The 27,319-nt window shown below is 54.4% G+C and overlaps 1 protein-coding gene across 4 annotated transcripts in view; it reads left to right on the top strand.

The window, feature by feature from the left end:
* Nucleotides 1-27,319, top strand: part of KIAA1217 (KIAA1217 ortholog) — a 659,855-nt gene that overhangs the window by 296,290 nt on the left and 336,246 nt on the right. The window contains exon 1 of one of the 4 annotated variants that reach the window (XM_070056128.1): nucleotides 25,191-25,690. The exons of 2 other annotated variants lie outside the window; for them this stretch is intronic. The gene's annotated coding sequence lies outside the window, so the exon portion shown is untranslated. Of the gene's footprint in view, nucleotides 1-25,190; nucleotides 25,691-27,319 lie in introns of those variants that run through there. One more of the 4 variants, XM_070056130.1, reaches the window with a different exon arrangement.

Raw genomic sequence — 27,319 nt, 5'->3', positions numbered from 1 at the left:
TGTCTTAGATACCAGGCTCTTGTGGCCTCCACACCTGCTTTGGGTTCAAGCCGATGTGAGTAGCTTTCTGATATTTGTCTGTAACCCAAAAAAGGATCCTGAATGAAAACACTGACTTCTTTTTAAGATTTCTTTGTTTTATGTATTTGAATAGCAGAGAGAGAGAGAGAGAGAGAGAGAGAGAAACGCGCCAAGTGTGCTACCATCTACTGCTTCAACAGTCAGGGCTGGGCCAGGCTGAAGCCAGGAGCCTGGAACTCCATCTGCGTCTCCCAAGCAGGTGCAGGGGCCCAAGCACTTGAGCCATCACCTGCCTATCCCGAGGGTGTGCATTAGCAGGAAGCTGGAGCGGAACCAGACCTGGGGCCTGAACCCGCGTCCTCTGATGTGGCGTATGCAGTGCCCGAGCCGAGGTGTAGCCGTTGCATCCGATGTCCGCCCCTCGGTCATTCTCCTTTCGTTGAGGGCGTCTGGGAGGTGTGCGGGATGTGGCGTAGCCGCCGCAGTGAGAGACGTGGAAACAGGTTCTGCTGGGAGGAGCTGCTGGCCGGGCAGGGCCTCCCAGTCTGATGATGCGACAAGCCGCTCCGATGTTTACACAGCGCTCCGTGTTTGTCCTTGGTCTTATTTTAGGGGCCGGAGGAAGGAGGACAGACGCTGTGTCCTTGGCACCCATCCTGCTGCTCAGTGTCTGTTTTCCTAAGGCATTCACAGATCTTTCTGGAAGCAGCCCATATGCCTTCTCGGGCATCAGGCGATCCAGCACCTAGGAAACTAGAAATGTCCCCCGTGTGTTATCACAGTGAACCCTCACTAAGGAGCCATACTTAGGAGGGAAAGCCTGTCTCCATTGTAAGATGCCCGAAGAAGCGACTTTTTTTTTTTTTTTTTTTTTTTTTTTTTGACAAGGCAGAGTGGACAGTGAGAGAGACAGAGAGAAAGGGCTTCCTTCTGTTGGTTCACCCCCAATGGCCGCTCTGGCTGGCACGCTGCACTGATCCGAAGCCAGGAGCCAGGTGTTTCCTCCTGGTCTCTCATGCAGGTGCAGGGCCCAAGCACTTGGGCCATCCTCCACTGCACTCCCGGGCCACAGCAGAGAGCTGGCCTGGAAGAGGGGCAACCGAGACAGAATTCGGTGCCCTCACCAGGACTAGAACCCGGTGTGCTGGCACCGCAGGCGGAGGATTAGCCTAGCGAGCTGCGGCGCCGGCCAGAAGCGACATTTTAATTTCTTCCAGCTTTGCGCAGTGATTTAGATTTAGTAACCAAATATATTACTTGATGTGTAAATAAAAGGTAATTAGAAAAGGCACACCCGTTTAATTTATACAGTTTTGGGATATGTAAATGACTTTTTAAAAATTTATTTATTTATTGAGAGAGTTACAGAGAGAGGGAGAGACAGAGAAAGAGAGCTTCCATCTGCTGGTTCATTCTCCAAATGAGTGCAACGCCAGACTGAAGCCAGGAGCTTCATCCAGGTCTCCCACGTGGGTTCAAGGGTCCAAGCACTCAGGCTGCCTTCTGCTGCTTTCCCAGGGAAAGCAGGGAGCTGGATTGGAAGTGGAGCAGCTGGGTCTCGAACCGGAACTGTAGGGTGCAGCCCAAGCCGCTGTGCCCCAATGCCTTAAAGGACTTTAAAAAAACAGCTTGAGGCCGGCGCCGCGGCTCACTAGGCTAATCCTCCACCTGCGGCGCCGGCACACCGGGTTCTAGTCCTGGTCGGGGCGCCGGATTCTGTCCCGGTTGCCCCTCTTCCAGGCCAGCTCTCTGCTGTGGCCAGGGAGTGCAGTGGAGGATGGCCCAAGTGCTTGGGCCCTGCACCCCATGGGAGACCAGGAGAAGCACCTGGCTCCTGCCTTTGGATCAGCGCGCTGCGCGCGCCGAAAACAACTTGATCTTTTGGGCAGGTAACTTAAACCTTCGCTTAGACTCCTACATGTTAGTAGTTCAGCAAGTGCTGTCTTCCTGCAGAAAACACGATGACTTTAACTTAACGCTTGTCAAAATTATCTCCAAATCAGCATGGCCCGAATCACAGAGACTATTGTACTTTTGGGTCAAGGTGACCTTGATGAGGGGAATGGGTGGGATGAGCCGCAGTGTGGTGAGATGCCATGCCGATCCACTCTGGAAGCTTCCCAGGGTGGGATGTGTGTTGGCGGTGGAGCTGATGGATGTGAGCGTGAGCGTCTACTCATGCCTGAGTTGAGCGTAGGCACAGAAGCCTCTCTTTGGCATGTCCAAGATCTGTGCACCCCAGTGCCAGTTTACAAAGAGAAGGAGCAGAAGTGCCCCAGCTGGCAGGGGGCGCCCCAGGTCCCCCTCCTGAGTCTGAGGAAGCTGTTCCTTCCAGAACACAGTGGGCAGGGTTTTGTTGCTGGCTCCTGGGGAGGGGTGGGATGGATAAAGACTGGAGGGAGAGGGAGCAGCATAGCCCCTTGGGGCTGGCCCTGGGACACTGGTACCGTTTGGGTGTTAGTTTGATCCCACAGCCCTTGTGTTTAAGGTTGGCTCTGGGGAGCCTCATGTCAGGGGCGCTAGGGGGTGTGAACTTGGTCAAGTTATGGTGTTAGGAGGTGGGGCCTGCGGGATGCGAGGGGACCACACCACATCGGTGATTCAGTCCTGGGTGCTTCATCGGAGAGCACTGGCAGGCAGCGTTTGGTTTAGTGGTTCAGAGCCCGCTGGGACACCTGCCCAGCACATGGGAGGGGTGTCTGGTTCTAGTCCTGGCTCCACTGGCAGAAGGTGACCCTTCAACAGAGACCCTGCCAACTGTCAGGGAGACTGCATCTGGATTCCTGGCTGCCAGCTTCCACCTGGCCCAGCCGTGGGCCACGGCCATTGTGGGCATTTGGGGACTGAACCAGCAGATGCAATAGGGAATCCGTCTCTCTCCCCTGTCTCTCCCTCCCCATCCCTGCCTCTCAGATAAATACTTTTTTGAAGAAGAGACCAGTTAGGCACGCGCGTGTGCGCACACACACTCACACACACTTACCTGCTTGCCCTGGGCCACTCTTCTGCCTCGCCACTGCTGCCAGCAGGAAGATCACCACCAGACACTGAACCCACAGCATCTGTCTGTTCTTAGACTGTGCACCTGCAAAGCCATGAGCCAGAGTCGCACCTCCTTTCTGTATAAGGCCACTAGCCCTGAGGGTTTGATTGTAGTAGCAGAAAGCTGAGTCAAGTGCCACCTCCTGCCAGAGCCTCCCCCCACCTTGTCCCTGGCCCTCCCTGTACATCGGCTGCTTTCGACTTCCTGTCTCGCTTCCACCCTAAGCCTCCCCCGGGGTCTGCACATCCCAGGACAGAGGCTGGACACGAAGGCAGGTTCCCAGCATCCCTGCATGACTTCACGACCTTGGCAGCTCCCCTGGTCAGTCCCCATGTGGCTGGACACAGCGTGACTGTGACCAGAGTTCTTGAAGGAGAACAGAACGACACCCTCTGTTGCGGAAGGCCGGGGGACATCGTCCCTGCTTATAATCCACCCTGTTCTTAGGAATGACTGGCGCCTACGGGCGGCTTTAACAGCCCTGGAGGAATTCTCCGTGGTTGCCCGGGACACCAGCTGGGACTTTGCTCCAACTCCTAGTGGGCTTCGAACATTTGCAGTGTGTCTGCCATTTGTCAGGCACATTGGCTGCCCTTTCCTTATGTTTTGTATGAAATTCACGCCCTAGTGAGTTACCAAAATCAAGCTTTCCTGGAGGAAAAGGGCAGGAAGGAAAGAAATGGACTACGGAGCACAGGCTGTTGCCACCTGGCTTAAATCCCGCCTCCACTGCTGATCCAGCTCCCTGCTAATGCACGCCCTGGGAGGCAGAGTGATGACTCTGGGTCCCCGCCACCCACATGGGAGACCCAGTGAGAGCCCCTGGCTCCTGGCTTCCATCTGCTGTAGCCCTGGCTAATGTGGGCTTTTGGGGTGCGGCCCAGCAGATGGGGCGATCTCTGTATCTTTCTGTCTCGCTGCCTTTCAGATAAGAACTTTGTAAAAATCAAAGGCAAGGAAGCACTCAGGAGGCGGGCAGCCTGTGGCGGCTTGGTCATCAGTGCGGGTCGGAAGTCTGTGCAGAGAGAGCGACAGCTGCAGTTCCTGGCTGATGACAGCTGGCCCTGCCGCTCACAGCTGTGACAGTGGCATGGAATCAGAGGGGACAGTGATTCCTGGGCACCAAGGAGTAGACTGGGGAGCTTCGGCGCCCTCTCCTGTCCTCTCCGCTGGTCTCCCCACTCCTCTGCCGCAGATGAACCCTGTGGGTTCAGGTGTTCCTGACCTGAGACACGTCCTCCCCTGCCCGGCTTTGTACACACACACCTGGCCGCTGCACGTCAGCCTCCTGTAGAAGTCTGAGAACCAGCCTGGGCAGGTGGGCGTCCCTGTGGTACAGGCTGGGCAGGTGGGTGTCCCTGTGGTACAGGCTGGGCAGGTGGGCGTCTGTAATACAGGCTTGGCAGGTGGGCGTCCCTGTGGTACAGGCTGGGCAGGTGGGTGTCCCTGTGGTACAGGCTGGGCAGGTGGGCGTCTGTAATACAGGCTGGGCATCCGTGTGATACAGGGCTGGGCAGGTGTGCATCCGTGTGATCTGGGGCATGGAGTAAGACCTTACTGTGGGGAGCAACTGGGAGCAACTCGGACTAGACTAAGTTACTGGAATTAAGACTTATTCTATGCATCTGCTCTCCCACAATATGGCGCTGGGAGAGGAGGAAACAGCTTCTACACAGCTGCCTCCAGTTCAACCAATAAACAGCAGGACCTGCTCCTGATTGGAGGAGAGCAGCGTACTCAGCATGTGGGTAGCAGAGTTGGGATTGGTGGAAGAGGACTATAAAGGAGGAGAGAGACAACATGCACCAGGAACATCTATCTGAAGGAACACCTGTGCAGCCCCCGAGAGAGCCGGCCGGCGGTATGCAGCTCCCCCGCGGAAGTGGGGAAAGTGGCAGGGGGAACCGCCCTTCCACGGAGGTGGAAGGGACGGTAGACAACCCAGGAAGAACCAGCAGCAAACCCGGGAAGGGCCGAGCAGACAAAAGAACAGCGCAGGGTCCTGTGTTGTTCCTCCACGAAGAGGGGGAGCGACATAATGGTGCCGTGACTCGGATATGAAGCCTAGGCAGGGTTTAGTGTCGCTCCTCCACGAAGAGGGGGAGCGACACTTACAAGGAGATTACTGAAATCAGGATGGCTGTCAGTGTGACCAGGTCCATCCACAAAGGGACGCTGCCTCCAGCATCACTCTGCCCGGGGTGCTGGAGCAAATGGAGCGTCCCCCTTGCTTCTGATCCTGTCTCCAAGTAGGGCAGCCCCTGTCCTGGTCTCAGAACAGATGCTCCTGTGATCAGAGTGATGTTTGCCAGGGCAGTTCAATGTCAACAGAAACATGTGATAGTTGTTGGCCTGATCCTTTCTTATACCCTCTCTGGACCGGAACTTAAATAAGGTTGTGTCCAGATTGGGGTTTGTTATTTTCATTGCTGTGGTAAGATGCCTGCATTTTATCAAGATGCTAAATGAACTCAGAATCAACCCTGCGTTTTGGATTTTCTGGTCATGTTCCCTGTCTGTCACCGCGTGCTGTTGACTACGGATGCACCTGTGTGTTTTAGAAGAGACAGGCCAACTATAAGCAGAGAATGACTGAGCAACGCCATCTCAAGTTCAAGAATGTTTGGCATAAAGATGGGAGATCCGTATCGCCAGCAAAGGGATGGAGGTGCTCACAGATGTTAGAATGTCCCTGCTCCCAGCTCCCTGGAATTCTGCTACCTCCTGCCCGTGCTCAGTGGGGGCTGGGGGCACGGACAGGGTCACAGTGCTGAGAGACAGGGCCGGGGGTCTCACTCGTCTTCCAAATTCATCAGATGCCTCCTCCTGAAATGCAAGCTGCTCTCAGGAGAGAGGTGAGCACGTGGCGACTCCGCTGGGAGGGAACGGCTGTCGGGTTTGGTGGGATTTCTGACGTCCCAGGAAGGTGTGCAGAGTGCAGCTTCAGTACTTTGAAGGACTCACGGCAGCGACCTGATGGCAGTGAAACTCCATGCACACATCTGTCAGAAGGTCCCAGGTTTTTATTATTATTTTATTTGAGAGGCGGAGGGACGGAGAGAGCTGCCACCCACTGGTTTGCTCCCCAAATGCCCACCGCAGCCAGGGCTAGTCCAGGACCAAGCCAGAAGCCAGAACCTCAATCCGCGTGCCCCCTGTAGATGGTGGGAGTCCGACTAGTTGAGCCCCCACTGCTGCCTCAAAAGGTCTGCACTGGCCGAAGCTCGGGTCAGGAGCCAGAGTCAGGGGTGGAGCCCAGGGACTCCCACTCCCACAGCCGTGTGTCCCCGTGCAGCTGGACCACTTGGCCTCGTGGATCCTGTCCCCAGGGCCCACCAGCTTTACAAAGCTCCCTGCTCCCAGCCTCACCCTGCTCTGAGTGGCTGGAGTTTCTAAAGGTGCAAGGATTCTGTTGACAAGAGGCAGCCTGCTGTTTTTAACACAGCGGCAGAAGACGTGAAAACAATAGGTGACATCATTAAATCACTGGTCACTTGTGACAATTATTTTGTTAACTCACTGGTCACTTCTGTCAGTTATTTCTGGACTCACGGCACAGCCTCCATTGGCAAGATTCTCCCATGATCCTGTCCCACGGGTGACCCTCTCTGAGCCTGCCCCAGGCGACAGCAAATTATGCTTCCGGACCGAAAACCCCTGGAGTTCTCAGGTATATTCTGATTGGATGCCTGCAGATGGTTCCACAAAACCACCTGTTGGCTCCTAAAACTGTTTAAGGTAGAGAATCCGATACCCAACAATGAGCCGTGTTATTAGCAGGGCGCTGATGCAGCCTGACCCGTCCTCACCCTGTGCTCACTGTTTTTGTGGGTTGCCTTGTTGTGTCATTTCTCTTGCGCTGGTTTCTGACAGTTGGAATAGAGGAGGGAAGTCTACAGCCTGTAGTCCTCATTAGGGGAAGCCTCCACAGCTTTATGTCGGGCTCCCGTGTTTCTGTCTTGTAGAAAGTTCGCGAATACTGCACATGAAGTTAAGGGAAGTTTCATGACCGTGTCACGGCCTGTCCATACCCAGGTCCAGTGGCCTGGGGGACTCGTGGGTGATGCGGGTGGCTGTTGTGACAATGAGATAAAAATCTCACCATGTTCCCTGAGCTTGAGGCCCGGGCCACCCTCCTTGCACACCGCAAGGTCTCTCTGGGCCACTTCCCTGCTCCCAGCGCCTGGGTTACAAACACACCAACCCTGCTCAGAAGTAGCTCGTGCACCTGCCCCTCCCATTGGAACTCCAGACTGATGGACAGGGCTACCTGCTGGAGGTGACCGCTTCAGGCGAAAACATCCAAATCCAAGCTTGGTTGGCATCCAGCCCCTTGCACACCTCTGCCTGTCTCTTCTCCTGAACTCCCAGCTCATTAAACTCCCTGCTCATGCCAAAAACTAGGATCTTATCCTTTAAAAAAAGATTTATTTGTTTATTTGAAAGACAGAGTTGCAATGAGAGAGAGAAAGAGAAACAAACAGAGAAGCCTGGCGGGGGGGGGGGGGGGTCTTCCATCCACTGCTTCACTCTCCAAAGGCTCACAATGGCTGGGGCTGCACCAGAGCGAGGCCAGGAGCCAGGAGCTTCTTCTGGGTCTCCCACATGGGTGCAGGGGCCCAAGGACTTGGACCATTTCTACTGCTTTCCTGGGCCATTTGCAGGGAGCTGGATTGGACGTGGAGCAGCCAGGACTTGAACCCGTGCTCCTGTGCGATGCCAGGGTCACAGGTGGAGGTTTAACCCACGGCTCCACAACACCAGCCCCCAGCAGCTCACCCTGAACAGCGCTGTCTGACCCTTGCCGCCGCCTGCTTCTCCCAGGGCTGCTCCCCAGCTCTCAGCCGTCTGGCAGCCCTGTGTCTCCTCCGTTCCAGCCAAAGGCAGGACCCTGGTCCAGGCCATGCCCTAGCTTTGCCCTCTCCCCTTCTCCTGGGACACAGCACAGGATCTTCCACTGTGCCCTTGGGCTGATCATTTGGAAACAAAATAAATGCTTGCATTCCTATGCCTTGAACCTGCTGTGGCTTCCCATTGCTTTTATAATGAAGCCCAAATTCCTCAACTCCTGGCTGTCCTGCCCCAGGCGGCCCCCTCACCTTCGGCCCCTGCACCCGCAGGGCTCTGCCCACACCTCACGCTGTCCCTTTCACCTGCTCCTCCTGGTTCATCCTCATCCTCCCCCAGAGAGAAGCAGCAGAAGCCTCCCGTGTCCCCGCATCACACGCTTTTGCCGTTTCTCGTTCTGAGCCCTGGTCTTCAATTGCAGCTCCGTTCTCCCAGTGGCTGGGCAGAGAGGGGTCTGCCTCCCTGCTGTCAAAGTGGGTACTCCACACGCATCTGTGGGAAGGAAGTACAAGCTGAGTCCCGAGCTGAGTTACGCCCAGCTCAGCACTTTGTGTAGGGGTCAGACTAAGCCCTGGAGACATCCCGCGGGGAAGGATGAGGAGGGGCCGGTGTGTGGCACAGTGGGTTACGCCGTACCACCAGAGGGCTGCTTCCAGTCCTGGCTGCTCCTCTTCTGGTCCAGCTCCCGGCTAATGCACCCGGGAAAGCAGCAGAAGATGGCCCAAGGGCTTGGGCCCCTGCACCCACATGGGGGACCCGGGTGCAGTTCCAGGCTATGGCTTCAGCCTGGCTCCACTTTGGCCTCTGTAGCCATCTGGGGAGTGAACTAGCAGGTGGAAGATTCTTTCTCTCTCTATCTCTCCCTCTCTCGCTGTAACCCTGCCTTTCAAATAAATAAATCTTAAAAAGAAAGAAAGAAAAAACAGACAAGGGAGAAATGAGTGAATTGGCATTGACTTGGCAGTCATGGAGATCGTCATGTAATGGGCCAGGCATGGAGTAAGATGGGCCTGGATTTGAATGGTGATAGTCGGAACAGTGGAAAAACATATCTATGGGATTTTTTATTTATTTGCCTGGAGCTTCTCCTGGGTCCCCCACGTAGGTGCAGGGACCCAAGCACTTAGGCCATCTTCTACTGCTTTCCCAAGCACGTTAGCAGGGAGCTGGATTGGAAGTGGAGCAGCCGGGACTAGAACCGGCGCCCACATGGGATGCGAGAGCTGCAGGAAGCGGTTTAACCTGCTACGCCACAGCGCTGGCCCCAGTCTGTAGGATTTGCTGACTAATTGTATTTGGCAAGTAGAAGGGAGAATGAGTCAGAGGTTGGGGACTTCTACTTTTTAAAGACTACAAGATGATGAACAGAGAGTGGGGTTTCAGGGAAGGTGATGATTCCAGGTGAGTCAGTTGTCCCCATAGCAGTGAAACTCTGGAGGAAGGAGAGGCTGCCTGCCTACCTCTCCCAGGGCGAGTGGAATTCCCTGCTGGTGGTCTCTGGCTCCTGTATGGGGGACAGGTGGCATTGCCCGGGAGGCCCTGGCCCCGACACCCTTGGGGAGGACCCTGCATGTGTCCAGGGCAGCTGCCTGTCCCCCGGCCCCCCTATCCTAGGGGCTTCCCCTCTGCGTGCACTCCATCTTCCTGCAGATCCAGAAGCAAGGCAGTTAGCCCTCAGAGGACCACGCAGGGCTGTGGCAGTGGGGTCCGGGGGCAGGGGGACCCGGGACACTCTGTTTTCAGAGGCCAGGAGAGAGGAGCGGCTGTGAGTGAGCACACGGGCTTCTGAGGGGGGGCCCCTGGGGGCGTGGGGCCGAGTAGAGACTCGCAGTGGAAGCCCAAGATACAGGGGAAGCGGCTGACTGGCTTTGCGTGGCGGGGAAGTGGAGGGGTCTGGATCCTGGGATGGACGTGTGCAGCTCCCGAGCAGGGAAGAAAGCCGGACGCTCTCCATGCAGCCCCTGAGGCTCCACGGGGGTTTGCCCCTGACCTGTGGGTGGAGGAGGATCTGCCCAGATCTGGAGCAGCTGGGGAGGATCCCAGATACGGTGAGACAGGTGTCCCCGACACAGGGAGTCTCCGGGGCAGTGATGGGCATCGGGAGGCCCAGGATGTCTCCCTGATCTGCAGCTGGGACAAACTGTGGGCGTGCTGAGGCTCTCCAGGTGCCCAGCGCCTCTGAGTCCTTGTTTTCCTGATGCCAGGAAGGAGTGGGGGAGACGTCTCAGACCCAAGTGGATTCAGGACTCTCACAGTGGCCTCCACAGGGTCACGGTCTTCGTTCAGACCCCAGAGCACGTGCCTTCTCTTGTATGTGCGTGCGTGCATGTGTGGGGGTGCTGTAACCACTATACTGCCCTTCATTTCTTGTTTCTTTTGAATTTATTTGAAAGGCAGGATTGAAGACAGAGAGAGACACAGAGTAAGAAATCTTCCATCCACTGGTTCACTCCCCAAATGGCTGCAACAGCCAGGGTGGGGCCAGGCTGAAGCCAGGAGCCTGGAACTCCATCCGGGTCTCTCATGTGGGTGGCAGGGGCCCAAGAACTCCCCAGGTGCAGCTTCCCCAGGTCCATTAGCAGGGAGCTGGATCAGAAGTGGAGCAGCTGGGACTTGAACCAGAACTCATAGGGGATGCTGGTGCCACAGGCAGCAGCTTAACCCACTGTGCCCCAGTGCGGTCCCAGTGCACAGAGCAAATGCACCAGGACAGCTGCAGGCCTCCCTCTCGGGCCCCGCCCAGGAGTCCAGCTCTGTATGCAAAAAAAAAAAAAAAAAAAAAAAAATTTCCAGCTCTGGGAGGAAGAAGGTAAGGACAGGGCTCCTGAAGCCACCCGATCATTGCTCTCCGGGATTTGGTCTTTTGGGGTGCTAGGGCACAGGGCGGTGAGGCCGCTGTGCTGGTTGAGAGGCCGCTAGCAGGCCAGCAATTCTTCCTCTGTGTGGCTCCTAAGGTCTGGGCACAGCGGTGTGCACCTGTCTCGCCAGGCTGCAAGGTTTCCCAGAGAGGATGGTATATCTGTGACGTGCAGGGGAGTAACCTGCCCTCTGCCCGTGCCATCAGTGCCTTGAGCATGAGAATGGTCCCAGCAGAGGGACAGACAGCACCATCCCCCTGGCCCGGATGGCACTGGGCTCTCTGTCCAGGCCGTCTACACACCCTGAACAGGATGCGTGCCCGCTCAGTCTTATGTAACGGGAGCACTTAGCACAGACAGCGAACATTGCTCCCAGCAGGGTGTCATTGAATCTGTGTCCTGGCCCAGTTCAGAGAGTGGCCTTTGAGGAAGGAAGTATCGTTAACTCTTCCCTGTCTGAACCCTTTTTGTAAGGATGCCGATTCTCAACGTGAAGGATTTCTCCTAGATGTAGTGCACTTTTTATTAATTAGACCAAAATTATCCCAGATATTTTGCCACTCCATTTTCTTCCTTTTTGTGTCAGTTTTAGAAAGATTGATTTTGTTTACATTGTTCTCATTCAGAGGGGTTAGAGAAAGTAAAATCAGCCTAGTATTTTTTTAAAGATTTATTTTATTTATTTGAATGGCAATGGGACAGAGAGAGAGGGAGAGGCATAGAGAGAGAATGAGATGTATTTCATCCTCTGGTTTATTCCCCAAATGACTGCAAGGCTCAGGGCTGGGCCAGGCCAAAGGCAGGAGCCCGGACCTCCATCCAGGTCTCCCATGTGGGTGCAGGGGCCCAAGATCTGGGGCCACCCTCTGCTGCTTCCCCAGGCGCATTAGCAGGGAGCTGGATTGGAAGCAGAGCAGCCAGGACTTGACAGGGCACTCAGATCAGAGGCCAGTGTCACAGGTGGTGGCTTAAGACACCGCACTACAAAGCCAGCCCCTCAACCTGCTATTAGATGCTCTAAGAAAACTCATAGAAAGCCTACATTGAAGGGGCCTGGAGTGATTGTTTAGCGATCATGATGCTGAAAATGTTAGCCCTATTAACAAGCATTACATTTTTATAGTATTTCTTTTTCTCAAAAAACAAAATAATTTGCCACCTGGTCCTAACTCTCAAAACAACTGAAACCAGGAACTGCACACAGTCAAGGTGGAGATGGAGTCACAGCCTGTGAACACTGCGCCCTGGTCTTCATGGGTCTGCTCCTGCAGGAACCAGCAGAGGGGGCGTCGAGAGCGTCAACAGCAGGCACACGGTGGGGGCACCGTCCCATCCTGCTTTCATGGCTGTTGTTGGGGTTTTAGAACACGTCTGTAAATGATTCATGGGGTTTTCTAACTAGTTTAAATACTGGAAAAAATTCTTTTTCAGATTGATTTATTTATTTGAAGGCAGTTACAGAGAGGCAGAGAGAGAAAGAGAGAGAGATCTTCCATCCAATGGTTCACTCCTCAAATGGCCTCAATCATCAGGGTGGGGCCTGAAACTCCATCCAGGTCTCCCATTTGGGTGCAGGTGCCCAAGCACTTGGGCCATCTTCTGCTTTCCCAGGTGCATCAGCAGGGAGCTGGATTAGAAGTAGAGCAGCCGAGACATGAACCAGCACCCATATGGGATTCTGGCACCGCAGGCAGTGGCTTTACCTGCTACCAGAGTGCCAGCCCCAAATACTGTGAGATCTTTAATATTAATAGCCTTGAAACATTTGGCTCTGCCTTCTGTGCGGGCCGAGCAGCCCTCTGGGATGTCTGTGTGTGCGGAGACGCAGCAGCCCTGGTGGTGTGGTTTCTCCGACGTCTGTGTCTGCTCGTGTTTTGTTTGCACGTGTTGGTGACCCTCTTGGAAGCCGATCTTGTGTTAAAGTGAAGGTTGTGGTTGTTGAGGTATTTAGAGAAATTCGGGGGCTGGCTGTACCGATGCGGATAGTAGGTCCAAGCACGTACGGATGACCATTTCTGCATGTTTAGCTGCGCCTTCCCACTGGGAATCCAGTAGTGTTGTGCCTTCAGTTGTGTTTGGCTTTGATTTTCTGCTTTTGTACTTTGAGATCTTGTGACAGACGTTCATTCATATTGGATACTGGGTTCTTGGTGTAAGATGTGCTTCATCCAGGGGCAGTGGAATGAAAAGTGATGATTAATGGGTGTGCGTGTCCTTCATGGGGTGATGAAAATTGCCTGGGGCCGGCGCCGCGGCTCACTGGGCTAATCCTCCGCCTTGCGGTGCTGGCACACCAGGTTCTAGTCCTGGTCGGGGTGCTGGATTCTGTCCCGGTTGCCCCTCTTCCAGGCCAGCTCTCTGCTGTGGCCCGGGAGTGCAGTGGAGGATGGCCCAAGTGCTTGGGCCCTGCACCCCATGGGAGACCAGGAGAAGCACCTGCGCCAGCCGCGGCGGCCATTGGAGGGTGAACCAATGGCAAAGGAAGACCTTTCTCTCTGTCTCTCTCTCTCACTATCCACTGCCTGTCAAAATAAAAAAAAAAAGAAAAAAGAAAAAAGAAAGAAAAGAAAATTGCCTGGAATTGGTGGTTATAGCTTCACAGGTTTTTGAATATCCTAAAAACCATCGACTTACATGTTTGAAAGAGTCAGTTCTGTGGTACCTGAATTATCTGTCAATAAAAAAAATTACCGAAAAGTATGCAGATTGCAAAGGAAGACACAGAACCGTCCCTGTTCACAGATGATGTGACTTTCTGTGAGCAGAGTCTGAAAGAACCAGCAAGCGAATTCTGGAACTAAGACACAGCTCCGGCAAGGTTGCAGGATACGAGGTTAACACATGGACATTGCAGTTCTACGTGCCAGCTGCAAACAAGAAACGAGAGACACAATGCCATTTTCGTTAGCTACCAACAAATAGAAAAACTCAGGTGTACGTCTGCTAAGATTGCATGAAGGAAGTCAAAGAAGATCCAGGGTGCAGAGCTGTCCCATGTCAGGAGCAGGAAGACCCGGTGTCGCCCAGACGCCAGCCGGTCCTTCCCGGCTCGATCTATGGCCCCAGCCAAGCCCCAGCAGGTTATCTTGTGGACATCAACAAACTGAGCAGCCCCATGATGGTGAACGGGAAGCCCAGGTAGGAGAACTGGCTCAGCCCAGTGCAGTGTGGCCTTGGAGGGGCAGAAAGGTACAGGGACACTGGAGTGGGCCAACACGAGTACTGCCGACTCATCTTTGACAAAGCAGCGCAGGGCACGCCGTGGGAAAGACGGCGTCTTCACGGAACAGTGCTGGAGAGACCCTGCAGGAGGAGGAAGGGACGGGAGGGAGGAGGCAAGAACGCATCTCACAGAAGGAGCTTGGAAGCACAACACCGACCTACACAACATGAAAACCACAAGCCAACACAGGCGAGAACCTAGGTGCCTGGGGTATAGTGGTCACCTGTCAGCTGCGAGAAGTGATCATGAAAGGCGCAGTCGGGAGAGGAATGGTGCATAAATTAGACTTCTTTAAAAATTCCTGCCTTGCCGGAGACGTGGCGGGAGACCGAGATGCGAAGGCACTGACCGGTAGACAGCGTTTGCAAAAGGCGTGGGATGCAGGACTGTTCCTTGGAATATACAAACCTCTTAAAACTCAGCAGTCGGAAGCCAAACCACTCTGGGGCTGGTACGGTGGCCCGGTAGGTTAAGCCACCACTTGTGACATCGGCATCCCATATGAGTGCCGGTTCAAGTCCCAGCTGCTCCACTTCCAATCCAGCTCCCTGCTAATGCACCTGAGAAAGCAGCAGAAGGAGGCTCAAGTATGCAGGCCCCTGCCACACATGTGGGAGACCTGGATGCACTTCCAGTCTCCCGGCTGCAGCCTGGCCCAGCTCCAGCCATTGTGGCTGTTTGGGGGAGTGAACCAGCAGATGGAAGATCTTTCTGTTCCTCTCTCTCTCTCTCTCCCTCCCTCCCTCCCTTTCAAATAAATGAAATAAATCTTTAAAAAGAAACTCCGTTTTAAAAATGGATGAAAGGCATAAACAAATCTCCTGACAATTGTTGACAGCCCCTTGGAATCTTTCTCCCCTTGCAGACCTTGTACTCACACAGGGATGGAGAGATTTTATTGTTGCTACGGGGAAGAACGGCTCGGGCCAGGCGCTGGCTGGGTTGCTGTCTATGAGTTGTGGCTGAGTACTAGCAAGTGAAGACGAGAACAGTGCATGAGAGCTGCGTGGTTTGACCACATTCCTCTCAGCATAGCAGGCGTGGGGATGGGTTGCCCAAGCCACGGTACACCTGCGGGTTCATCTGCAGGGGGTCCATAGCACCCAGCAGGGGCCACTTTTCAAGGCTGCCAAGAGGGAAGGTTCTGGAAGCCCTGATGTGTGAGATTTGACCTCTTGTCCTAAGGCAGGCTGTGTCAACTCCGTGTGAGCCGCAGTGTCACTGGAGGGATTGTTTATGACAAAAGGAACTCCCATGTCTTCAGAAAAACTAACTCTGATTTAGGCAGGGACATCAACGCTAGGCTTCTCTCACAGAAAAGATGTTTCAGTGGCAAATTACGCGTGATATCCACGCGACTAAGCAGAATGCAGAACGACGTTGTAGCTTATGTGGTGGAGAGAGCTGGAGGGAAAAGGAAGGAAAAACTGGTGCTTTTAGCTTTCAAAGATGTTAGCTCAACACAACTGGGGTTTTACGGCCCAGAGTCTAGCTGAAATGCCTTATGAAAGAGTGGATGCGTATCAGGAGGAAAGAAACCTTCAAACCCACGAAGGATCCAGAAAAATCTGGGGCAGAAACCCTGCTTTGGCAGCTTGGTTCCTTGCTGATGAACCCTGTAACGGATAAGGAGACTGGAACGTTCCAGAAGTGGTTGTTCCATGTCATCAAATCTACGTGATCGGTCAGTTCAGACTCATCGAGAGGTGCATCTGGCCCGTAGATTAGAAGCGAGACAGGAATCTGAGCCACGCTGATTGATGAATGAGGGGGGAGATTGACAGCAAGCAAACGCTCCCCAAATTCCCATCACTCGTGGGAACTGCAGTTCGTCACGGCTGATCAGAGAAACCGGGTCAAGGCTGTGAGTGACAGCAACAACCCAACACCACCGAGCAAGCCGGTGTTCTTCATGGTCACAGATGGAAGGACTGCTGGTGACTTCCACCTTCCTGTGTGTGTGTGTGTGTGTGTGTGTGTGCATGTGTGTAGCTGGTTAACTCCACAGCTGGGCTGCCATATCGTGTGTGTCTTCTCAGTGTGTGTCTGTGTGTGTGTGTGTGTGTGTGTATGTGTGTGTAGCTGGTTAACTCCTCAGCTGGGTTGCCATCTTGTGTGTGTGTGTCTTCCCTGTGTGTGTGTGTGTGTGTGTAGCTAGTTAACTCCTCAGCTGGGTGGCCGTCTCGTGTGTGTGTATGTGTGTGTGTGTGTGGCTGGTTGAGTTAACTTCTCCACCGGCTGCCATCTCTCACTGGTCGCCAGCCCGGGTCCGCTGGTGCACGGCTGGCAAGGCTGACGCGGGTCCAGTCTGCGGCCCGCTGGTGCACGGCTGGCAAGGCTGACGCGGGTCCAGTCTGCGGCTCGCTGGTGCACGGCGGCAAGGCTGACGCGGGTCCAGTCTGCGGCCCGCTGGTGCACGGCTGGCAAGGCTGACGGGGGTCCAGTCTGCGGCTCGCTGGTGCACGGCGGCAAGGCTGACGCGGGTCCAGTCTGCGGCCCGCTGGTGCACGGCTGGCAAGGCCGACGCGGGTCCAGTCCGCGGCTCGCTGGTGCACGGTGGCAAGGCTGCCGCGGGTCCAGTCCGCGGCTCGCTGGTGCACGGTGGCAAGGCTGACGCGGGTCCAGTCCGCAGCCCGCTGGTGCACGGTGGCAAGGCTGACGCGGGTCGAGTCTGCGGCTCGCTGGTGCACGGTGGCAAGGCTGACGCGGGTCCAGTCCGCGGCCCGCTGGTGCACGGTGGCAAGGCTGCCGCGGGTCCAGTCCGCGGCTCGCTGGTGCACGGTGGCAAGGCTGACGCGGGTCCAGTCTGCGGCTCGCTGGTGCTCGGTGGCAAGGCTGACGCGGGTCCAGTCTGCGACTCGCAGGCCACCCTCTGCCCGTGCTGCTCCGTGTGGATGAGCTGCGATGGCGGGAGAGCGGGCGAGGGGGCACGCAGGCTGCAGGCTGCGGCAGACAGAAGTCAGCGGGGTCTGAAACCGCGGGGCCGGATGCCGTCCAGGGCACAGGACGAGGGCTGTGAGGGCCGGGGGCTGCCAAGGGGAGCCGCAGGCGGGGTCCGTGGAGAGAGAACCGGAGGCACAAGGTGCCGTGTGCTGAGGGCCGATGGCCCAGGACCACAGTGACGCTGGAAATCAAAATTCCCATCCTAGGTCGCTGATACTCGCGGCCGGCTTTGCCTTCTTCCGGTCACACTTCTCCACGTGCGCGCCCAGCGCAGAACCGGTCAGCTATCGCCGGCCACGGGGGCAGCCTGCCCGGGCCTGCAGAAGGACCCAGGCCCCGACCATCTTTCAGCCGGGTCCCTCTGCTGGGCGGGAAGATGGCGTGTCCCTACAGGTGATTGGAGTGTTCCCCTGTCCATAAAAGGGAAGCTGGCGTGTTGCTACAGGTGATTGGAGCGTTCCCCTGTCCATAAAAGAGAATGCTGCCGCCTCCCTGCGGGTCCATCTGCTGGGCGGGAAGATGGCGTGTCGCTACAGGTGATTGGAGCATTCCCCTGTCCATAAAAGAGAAGATGGCGTGTTGCTACAGGTGATTGGAGCGTTCCCTTGTCCGTTAAAGAGAACGCCCAGGCCATGTACGCAGGGGCGGGACTAAACCGTCCAGAGGCGGGAAGTCGTCGTGAGTGACTGCTCTGGTTACACCGCGAAAGCGTGCGCACGTGAGGAACTTGGCTTTCCCTTCGTGGGGAATTGAACCTGCGACTTTGTGACGCACGAAAAATGTGTGTAGACGGAACCGTGTTCATACACAGTCCCGACTGATCCCTTTCTCCCTGTCTTCCTGTGAACCTTAAAAACCAATCAATCTGTCAATAAATAAATAAATCTCAAAAGGTTTTTTGTCTTAGCTTCCTCACCTAAGGCAACTGGACTGTTAATTTGGGGGGGGGGGGGAGAATCGTGAGAAATAATTCATCGCTGCCCCTGGATTGTGGTCACGTGAAGGTGTGGTTTGTGAGTTAATGGAGGTGTGTGGTGGGCTAAGCCGCCCCTGTGCCACCAGCACCCCACCCTGCATGGGCACCGGCTCAGGCCCTGGCTGCTCCACTTCGATCCAGCTCCCTGCTACGGTGCCGAGAAAGCAGCACGTGGTGGTCCCAGTGCGTGGGCCCCCGCACCTGCGTGGAAGACCCAGAGGGAGCTCCAGGCCTGGCCACTGTGGCCATGTGGGGAGTGAACCAGCCAATGGAGATCCATCTCTCTCTCCCCATCTCTCCATCTCTCCATCTCTCCATCTCTCCATCTCTCCATCTCTCTCTCTCTCTCTCTCTCTCTCTCCCCCTCCCCAGGTAAATAAATACTTCCCAAAACTCCAATACCTTATGAGGAGACAGCGATTTAGGTTAGAGTAATGCAGGTTTTAGTTTCCTCGAAGCCATCCTAAAAATGAAGTAATTTGAACGATAACCACCAAAATCTGTGTTCAAATTATTTTTCCACCATGACCTATTCTTCGTCATTTTTTCTTCATGCAGTCTTATAACGTAAATAGTCAGATCTTAGCTCCAGTGGGCATTGTATTAATATTTTCAGTGACATATTAATGTATGCCAAGAATAATAGTGTTGTGTGTTTTGTCTATACCAGTAGTTATTTTTGATGTTAGCTATTTGGTACAACAAAATACAATTCTTACATGTAACGGGAACATAAACTTTATTGCCGTCTCATTGCTATGCAGGAGCCGTTTATGAACAAAAGAATAACATAGTGTATTAATCTCCTAAAGATTTGCTGTGGGTAACCCTACTGATTGTGCTATACTTTAATTATTGGAATAAAAAGGGAATGAATAGCTTTGATGCTGCCTAAGAGATGTAACTCTGGGGTGAGATACGTGCAGTGAAAAACGACACAAGAATTCTGATGGAGTCGGCTTTTTGTCTGCTCGGATAATGCAGTCTCCGTTGCCCGTAAAACAAGATATCTTCATCCTCAGGCTGTATTTTGTAGTGTCATTTTAAGAATTCATTTTTGGGCGAAAAATGCTTTTTCAGCTTTAAGGAGTTAGATCTCATTGAACTAGAAAAAGAAGTGTCTACCCGGGCTGAGATTGTTTTTTTGATTTGTGAAGTGTGCAAGGTCCTCCCCACGGATGTGTGAGGCCACACGTCAGGGGCCGTGACCTCGTGTCCCCTTGTTCTCCTCCACACACATGGCTGTTGGTGCAGGGTGAGCTTCTGTAGGCCGAACGGACTCCGAGGACTGTAGCCGTGAGAAACATTTTTAAGTGAGGAGGTTTGTTCTTTCCCGTGGCTTTGTGTGAGTTCATTGTGGACATTCCCCTGTGCCTTTGAGATGTTTTGAGGAGAAGTGTGTGGGATAAAAGTGGCAGTCCCCACCTAGGTAGAGCATGGGGCATGTGGGGTTGCCGGAAGGTACAACACATTGCAAGTGGCTTCCCCCACTCCCATAGCAACGTTTACCTCCAAATCCTTCTCGCTGTCCTTGTCTGCCCCTGGTCGGACCACAGTCCAGGGGAAGAGATGTTGGACCTCTGTGTGGAACAGATGGCTTTGTTCCGCTCCAGAGGCATAAATTTATATGGAATGATATCCCCCAACAACAACAACAACAAAATTATGTCCACCTAGACCTTCCAGAAATTGGGTCTTTGCAGACATAACTAAGCGAAGCTGAGGTCATACTGAGACAGGGTTGGCCCCCGATCCCACAACTGGTGTCCTTCTACGAAGAGCACAGGTCACACAGAGAGGCCAGAGAGTAGGCTGGATGGGACCGGGAAGGCCAGGCTGCAGTAGCTACCAGCAGCCCACAAGGAAGGGGCCCTGCCACACCTGGGTTCTGGACTTCTGGCCTTCAGACCTTCGGGGAAATGAATTCCTGTGTTTTCAAGTCGCTCGGCTCGTGGTGGCTGGTTATGGCCGCCGCCAGTAACTGACACACCTAGACAGGCGGCTCGGTCACACCGCACCTGCCACGTGGACCTCCCAGACGAAGCGGGACGTCACCAGCAAAGCAAAAAACGTGCCTTCACAATTCCAGGGTGGACGTGACACGCCCACGCTCATTCTGGGAGGCAGCAGGGCCGGCCGCTCACCTCGTAGGGAAACACCCAGGACATGGAAACGCAAATGTGCCGCTCGGGGCCGGCGTTTGGCACGGTGGCTGGGGTGCCACTTGGAATGCCTGCATCCCGTATTCGAGTGCTTGGGTTCAAGTCCTGACTGTGTGCATTGCCAGCTTCTTGCTGGTGCACCCTGGGAGGCAGCAGGTGAGGGCTCAAGTACTCGGGCTCCTGCACCCACATGGGAGACCCAGATTCAGGTCCTGGCTCCTGGTCTCAGCCTGGCCCACCCCTGGCTGTTGGGACATTTGGGAATTGAACCAGCAAATGGAAGCTCTCTCTGTGTGTCTCTCTCCCACACTCTCCTCTACCTTTCAAATAAAAAAAAAAATGAAAAAGGAAGAAGCTGCCCCTGAGCTGACCCATGTCCAACCATGGACTGAGGCTGCAGAGGCCGGAGCTCACGTGTACAGAGCCGCCTGCCGCCCTGCCACCCAGAGACCAGCCTTGCACAGCGTCTGGCAGCAGCTCACAGAGCCGTGCACCCCTTCTCTGCACCAGGCATGGGCAGGGTGCTCGGGAAACGGTGCTGACCAAGGATGATGAGGCCCCTGGCCCGTGAGTCTCCTTCCAGGGGGTGGAAATTAAGAATTCACAAGCCAGCACCCGGCCACGACGGCTTCAGGTTGCCCGTGGCGGGGTCAGAGTTGCCCCGTCTCCGAAACACCTCTCAAAGCCTCTGCTCTGTTTCCCCGGCGCTGTGGTCACTGCCAAGGCCCATCGCTCAGCAGAGCTGCCCTGCCACACCTCTGAGCCCTGCTCAGCAGGGGGCTGCGGAAATCCCATCCCCCACCCCATCATGCACCTTCCAGGGCCCTCATTCCTGCTGGTACCCCCCCGCCGTCCGTGGCTAACTCTCACCTGTGCACCTTCCAGGCTACACCAGGGTCCCCTCTGGGTCCCTTGCACCTCTGTCGGTGACCTTAAGCTGTCCTGGCTCATCACGCAGCTCCCTGCTCCTCGGCTTCCGCCTTGGAAGCTTCTCTGGGGTCACGCTCTCTGTACTTCACCCGTGAACTTGGCCTGCCTCTCCTGAGCTGCTCTCATGGCACAGAAGGTGCCATGCATGCACATGTGTGTATGTGTGTGTGTGTGTGTGTGCGTGTGTGTGTGTGGCTCCTTCCTGTCCAGGAGGCCAGATTCACCCCCGGCTCAGGGCAGTGCCTGCCGGTAGCAGCGGCCCTGAAGAGCTGACCTCCGGACAGCTGGGTGAACCAGGAAACAGCCGCGTCCGTGGGGCGTCCGAAGTCCGGTCAGCGTTCAGGGTCTGGCTTAAAGGAATTAGATAGACAAACCAAGCTTTGTGTGGGGTGGCTGCAGAGTTTGGGGGAATTAAAGCCGTGAGTGGAAGGAAACAGTCAGTCATGAAATCAGGCAGGTCAGCTATTCTAGGAAAAAAAAAAAAACAGAACTGCAGGCCGGCTTTGGGTGAAGAGGCCAGGGCCGAAGCTGGGCGGCGGCACATGTGACATCACCCTGTTCACAGGCTGCTTCAGGGTTGTTCACTTTCGGTCACACTGTGTGCACCCCCGCGGGGTCCCTTACTGCCAGCCGGGACCCTACTTCCTGCACTGACCCAAGAGCCCCCAGTAGCACCCAGAGTGGCTGCTGGCTTCCTTTTCAAAGTTTCTTTGTAATTTATTTATTTATTTATTTTTTTATTTTTTTTTTTGACAGGCAGAGTGGACAGTGAGAGAGAGAGACAGAGAGAAAGGTCTTCCTTTGCTGTTGGTTCACCCTCCAGTGGCCGCCGCGGCAGGCGCACGGCGCTGATCCGATGGCAGGAGCCAGGTGCTTCTCCTGGTCTCCCATGGGGTGCAGGGCCCAAGCACTTGGGCCATCCTCCACTGCCTTCCCGGGCCACAGCAGAGAGCTGGCCTGGAAGAGGGGCAACTGGGACAGAATCCGGCACCCTGACCAGGACTAGAACCCGGTGTGCCGGCGCCGCAAGGCGGAGGATTAGCCTATTGAGCCGCGGCGCCGGCCTGTAATTTATTTGAAAGGCAGAGGTGCAGACACAGACACACACAGAGGCAGGGAGATGGCCCAGCACCTGGGCCAGGCTGACGCTAGGAGCCGGAACTCTAATGGGGTCTCCCACGACAGTGGCAGGGACCTGAGTCTTGGAGCCGTCACCTGCTGCCTCCCAGGGCACACATGAGCAGGAAGCTGGATCAGACGCGGAGCAAGGACTCCAACCCAGGCACTCTGGCACCAAATGCCCTTCCTGGCTCCCTGTTGTTTGTTTTTTCTTTTTAAGATTGATAAGGCATGTAGTCCCCCTAGCCTTCTCAGGGCCCCTGGAAGGAAGTTGCCCTCCTTCCGGTCCTTGCCTCACTCAGTTCCCCCAGCTTGCTCAGGCCCATCTCCCTTCCAGACTTGTAGCCAGTGCTCGTTTGCCTGTGTGCACTGCTCATAGCTCTCACACAGCCTGATTCCCTGGCTTGCCTCCGTGGCACTGCCTGAATCCCTCCAACACCCCTCTGTGACCCCTGGTGCTTGGGGTCCCCTCCCCCCAGACCTTCAACAGGAGGACATTTGAGAGAGAAGCATCATCCATCAATGCAGCTCTGACCACTCGGCTCAGCCGTGAAGGCCAAGGCCACAGTAGCTGTTAGCTGACCCTCTGCCATACAGAAAGAGGTGTGCATGCTTTTTGTAAGAAGATCCAGACAGCGACTCTGTGTTCTTTCCATGATGGTTCCGCTCTGTTGGGACAGCTTGGGAGCAGCTCTGGGCGACATGGCCACAAGCAGGCGCGACTGTGTTCTGCGAAAACATGATGTACAAATGCAGGCGGCAGGCCTAATGTGAACCAGGGACCATAGTTTGGGGGCCCCTGACGTGGAACAGCGCTCCAGGTAATTTCGGAAAGTTCTTAGGAAGCCCACGAAGTTTTCTCGGTCGTCAGTGTCTGAGAGGCCACACTGCACCCACAGCCCAGCACCTGCTTGTGTTGTAGTCATGCCCTCCTCACTCAGCTGAGCTGACCAGAACCTTGGCCACGCAAGAGTGAGTTCTTGCCCCAGGACGTGAACGTGGAAGGCAAGCTCCCACAGTGCTCACTATGGAGAGATGTTGAACGCAAGTCGGAGATAGGAAAGGCAGCACGGGGAGCGTGGGGACGTGGAGATGCTGTGTGCTCAGTGCTTCTACAATGGGTTGTTGGATTTACAGGGAAACGGCTTCTGTCTCAGGCAGTGGTGTGCTTGGGCTTGGCGATGGGGAAGGAAGTGACTCCCAAGTTGTGCTTTGGAAGGAAGTTCGGGGCCATCTGCAGTTTCTGTTTGGCTTTGCAAACTCAAGCCCATCAGTTAGTGGGGTCAGTGGGGCCTGGGAGAGGTCTGTGTAGAGTCTCGCTGGCCACGTCTGTGTCTTTCATCACCCGGAGCCGAGCAGTGTGTCCGCGTGGGGAGGGGAGGAAGGAGAAACAGAACACTGAGAACACTTCTAATGAATTTTCCAGATCGCTCTTGCATGGTTCATATAGTTGGAGACGTGCTGGTGTCACCGGTGCTGGCCAGCTTGCCTCCACTCTGTTTTTTTTAAAAAAGATTTTATTTAGTTATTTGAGAGGTAGAGTTACAGGCAGAGAAAGAGACAGAGAGAGGTCTTCCACCTGCTGGTTCACTCCCCAGATGGCCACAATGGACAGAGCTGCGCCAATCTGAAGCCAGGAGCCAGGAGCTTCTTCCAGGTCTCCCACGTGGGTACAGGAGCCCAAGGACTTGAGCCATCTTCCACTGCTTTCCCAGGCCACAGCAGAGAGCTGGATTGGAAGAGGCGCAGCTGGGACTCGAACCGGTGCCCAGATGGGATGCCGGCACTGCAGGTGGCAGCTTAGCCCACTGCACCCTTGCGCCAGCCTCGTGCCTCAACTCCTGTGCACCCGTGCAGTGCTGAATCACAGTTCAGAGGGACGAGACAGCGATGGAAAGCCAAGTTCATGAACGTGCCCTCCAAGGGAGCGATGGTCTAGTCCAGAGGAAAACGTGGCCCCTTCTCCCTGGTTTGGGGCTTTTATCCCTAAGCCGTAAGGGAGCTGAGTGGACATGTGGCTGTGACACTTCTGATTGACAGCTAGAAGCTGCACACTTTGGACTCTATGTGCGCGTGCTACAAGCGAGACTTTTCTGGTTTGGCTGAACCGTGATTCTTTAACCACAAATTAAACCACAAAGCGTGTGGTGTAGGGTGGCCTGGGCAGAGAGCAGGGTCCTTGGTTCCTGTGGCCCCTCCCTATTTGCTCATATCTGATGACCTGATGCCTGTATCAGAGACAAAACCCGGGAGATGAACATGAAGAGACGAGAGAGAAGGAAATGGGATGAGCACTGGACCCAGTGGTTAAGACACCTGCTGGGGCCGGCGCTGGGGCTCAGCGGGTTAAAGCTTTGGCCTGCAACTCCTGCATCCCATATGGGTGCTGGTTGGAGTCTCAGCTGCTCTGCTTCCAATCCAGCTCCCTGCTGGTCACCTGGGAGGGCAGTGGAGGATAACTGAACCCACGTGGGAGACCCAGAGGAAGCTCCTGGCTTCAGATCAGCTCTGCTCCAGCCATTGCAGCCATTTGGGGAGCGAGCCAGCAGATGGAGGACCTCTCTCCTCTCTTCCTCTTTCTCTGTAACTCTGTCTTTTAAATAAGTAAAATAAAAGACCCCTGCACCTCTTGCTGGAGCACTTGTGCCCCTTGTCCAGCCCCAGCTCCCTTCTATAATCAGAGCCCAGGAGGCAGCAGTAATGGCTAAGTTCCTGGGTCTCTGACACTCACGTGGGAGACCTGGATGGAGTTCCCAGCTCCTGGCATCAGAGAAATGAATCTGTGAATGGGAGCACGCTGTGTGTGTGTGTGTGTGTGTGTGTGTCTTTGTCTTTGTCTCCCAAATAAAAAGTGTTTAAAACCTGGGAAAAGACACCTCTAATGTAGCAAAATGTCCTACGTGCGTTTTTCTGATCCGCCTTAATCGCAAAGCGTAGGAGGTTCAGGGACAGGGAGAACCCAGGCCCTGAGGCTCTGCAGACCGGCTTGCCGGAGTCCAAGGGGCAGCTGGGGTTATCACAGAGGCACCCGGCTCCCTGGGGCCCAGGCAGTGTGTGTGGGCTCCTTGCTGAGCCAGACTGCTGAGCCTAGAAAACCCAGCGCCTACTCAGGTCGCTTCCACACCCCCTCGCCTCTGCGCCTCGGCAGGAAATCCTCCATCTGTCTTCCTTTACCATAAGGGACTTGGGGGAATGAGCTCCTCTCTTTTCAGACGTCGCATGTTGCCCTAACGTGGAGGCAGAGCAGCGTAGCCAGGAGCTTAAGGTGACACGGAGGGAGCGGGGCAGCCTCCCTGCCCCGAGAGAGGGTTTATTTTTATTTGTCTTTTCCTGCTTACATTCCAGATTTGTTTGTCATTTAAGGGCAGTCTTTTTTTTTTATTAACTACTTCCTGGTCGTACTTGTCTATTTGGAGATATAAATTTATAAGACGGATTTCGCCAAGATCTGTCCCGTGGAGGGATGCCACACATCGAGGACTAAATGACTGTAGCTCCGTGCGTCTTTCCTTTGAAACAGCAAAGCTTACTTTGAAATTCAGGACTGCCTTAAAAATATCCCCGCAAGTAAGTTACTTTTTCATTGTCTCTTCCTCCCTTCCTAATCCCCTAATGTTGCGGTGCTTTGCACATTGTGATCTCATTGAAGTTATGAGCTGAGCCATAAATCCAAGGACGAAGTACTGAGGACCATAAGACCATAGTAGTACTTAGTACTACTATGTACTAAGTACATAGTACTTAGTAGTACTTATGGTACTTAGACTAAGTACCATAAGACTAAGGACCACCGTGCATGAATTGATCGTGAGGTGAAATGTGGGTGTTCCGCTTGGTGCCGTGTAGCAGGGAGCAGGTGGTTGTTACAGTAGCGTGTATGTTTGTGCTGGGAGCTTGGGTCGGTTTTTCTTGTACCTCTTTGTCCTGTAAGCTACACTGTACATTGAGAACGAAGCATCTGAGACTCATCTAGAAAGAGCTTTGCTGGCCTGGTAAGAAAAGTGACTTCTGCTAACGCCCTTGGGATATTTAGGTTTGCTGAAGACCCCGTGCATCTAGGGTGTATGATGAACCAACACCATGACCCCGACGACCTTTTGAAAACGCCACGAACTCATATTAGAAATGTGTGTGCATGGTGGGGAGGGGCGCTTCCCTGCAGAGAAAGGCATCGGGACATCAGAACTATTTCTGCAGCGTTGTCTTTGGTAGCACCATAGTCCCTAGCTGTGCACCTGCCGGCGCCCCCTGTGCTGCTCCTCCGCACGCGGAGGAGCCGCACCGGACCGGGCGCTTGTTGTTCCCCTTTTTTTACAAGTCCTTTCTATAGTAAAGTAAGAATAAGTAAACAGCAAACTCCCAAAGCAAGAATGAGTAGAGAGAAATGAGAAAGAACGAAGTAACGAACTTCCCCGCGAACTCTCCAACGCACTCTCCAACCAACCCACACCACCATGCCGTCTCTCTCCTCCTATATAGTCCTCTCCACCAATCCCAACTCGGCTGCCCATACGCCGAGCACGCCGCTCTCCTCCAATCAGGAGCAGCTCCTGCAGCTTGTCAGGTTGGTGAGAGGCAGCTGGGTAGAAGCTGTTTACTTCTCTCCCAGCGCCATATTGTGGGAGAGCAGATGCATAGAATAAATCTTAATTCCAGTAACAGTATAGTCCGAATTGCTCCCCACAGATCCCCCTTTCTTTTTATTTTTTTGGCGTTGATACGCGCCTGTGTAAAGTTCAGTGTGATCTTCATGCTATTGACTCTTGTTTGTCGTGCTACTTCAGAGTTTGTTGAAAAATGTCCCGTATTCCAAAGATCTCAGGGATTGGTTATTCATTGTTTTCTTCCTCAAATGGAGTTTTCTTCTTCTAGATCTTCTGCTGGCAGGTTTATCAACCGAATTCTTCTCTCAGGGGTCCATATTGGTTGTGCCGCACCCTGTGGAAAAAAACAAACGGCGCCTCGTACTCTTCTGAGTAAGGGGAACGGGCCTTTCCATTGGTTGTCCTGTAAATCCTTCCACATTACCCACTGTATTGATTCCTTATCAGCTGATTGAGTATGCATTTCTGCAGGTGTTTTACCGTTCTTTTTCTTGTTCAAAAAATTAATTGTATAAAGAGCTAGGGCCAAGACGTCCTTGTTGGATGTGGCCATTTCCCCTATTCCCCCTTTTTGTTTAATTATTAAATTTTT

This window comes from Oryctolagus cuniculus, chromosome 13 (assembly GCF_964237555.1).
Source record: "Oryctolagus cuniculus chromosome 13, mOryCun1.1, whole genome shotgun sequence".
NCBI lineage: Eukaryota > Metazoa > Chordata > Mammalia > Lagomorpha > Leporidae > Oryctolagus > Oryctolagus cuniculus.
The sequence above is the reverse complement of the archived record's forward strand: the minus strand, read 5'-3'. Positions and strand labels throughout refer to the sequence as shown.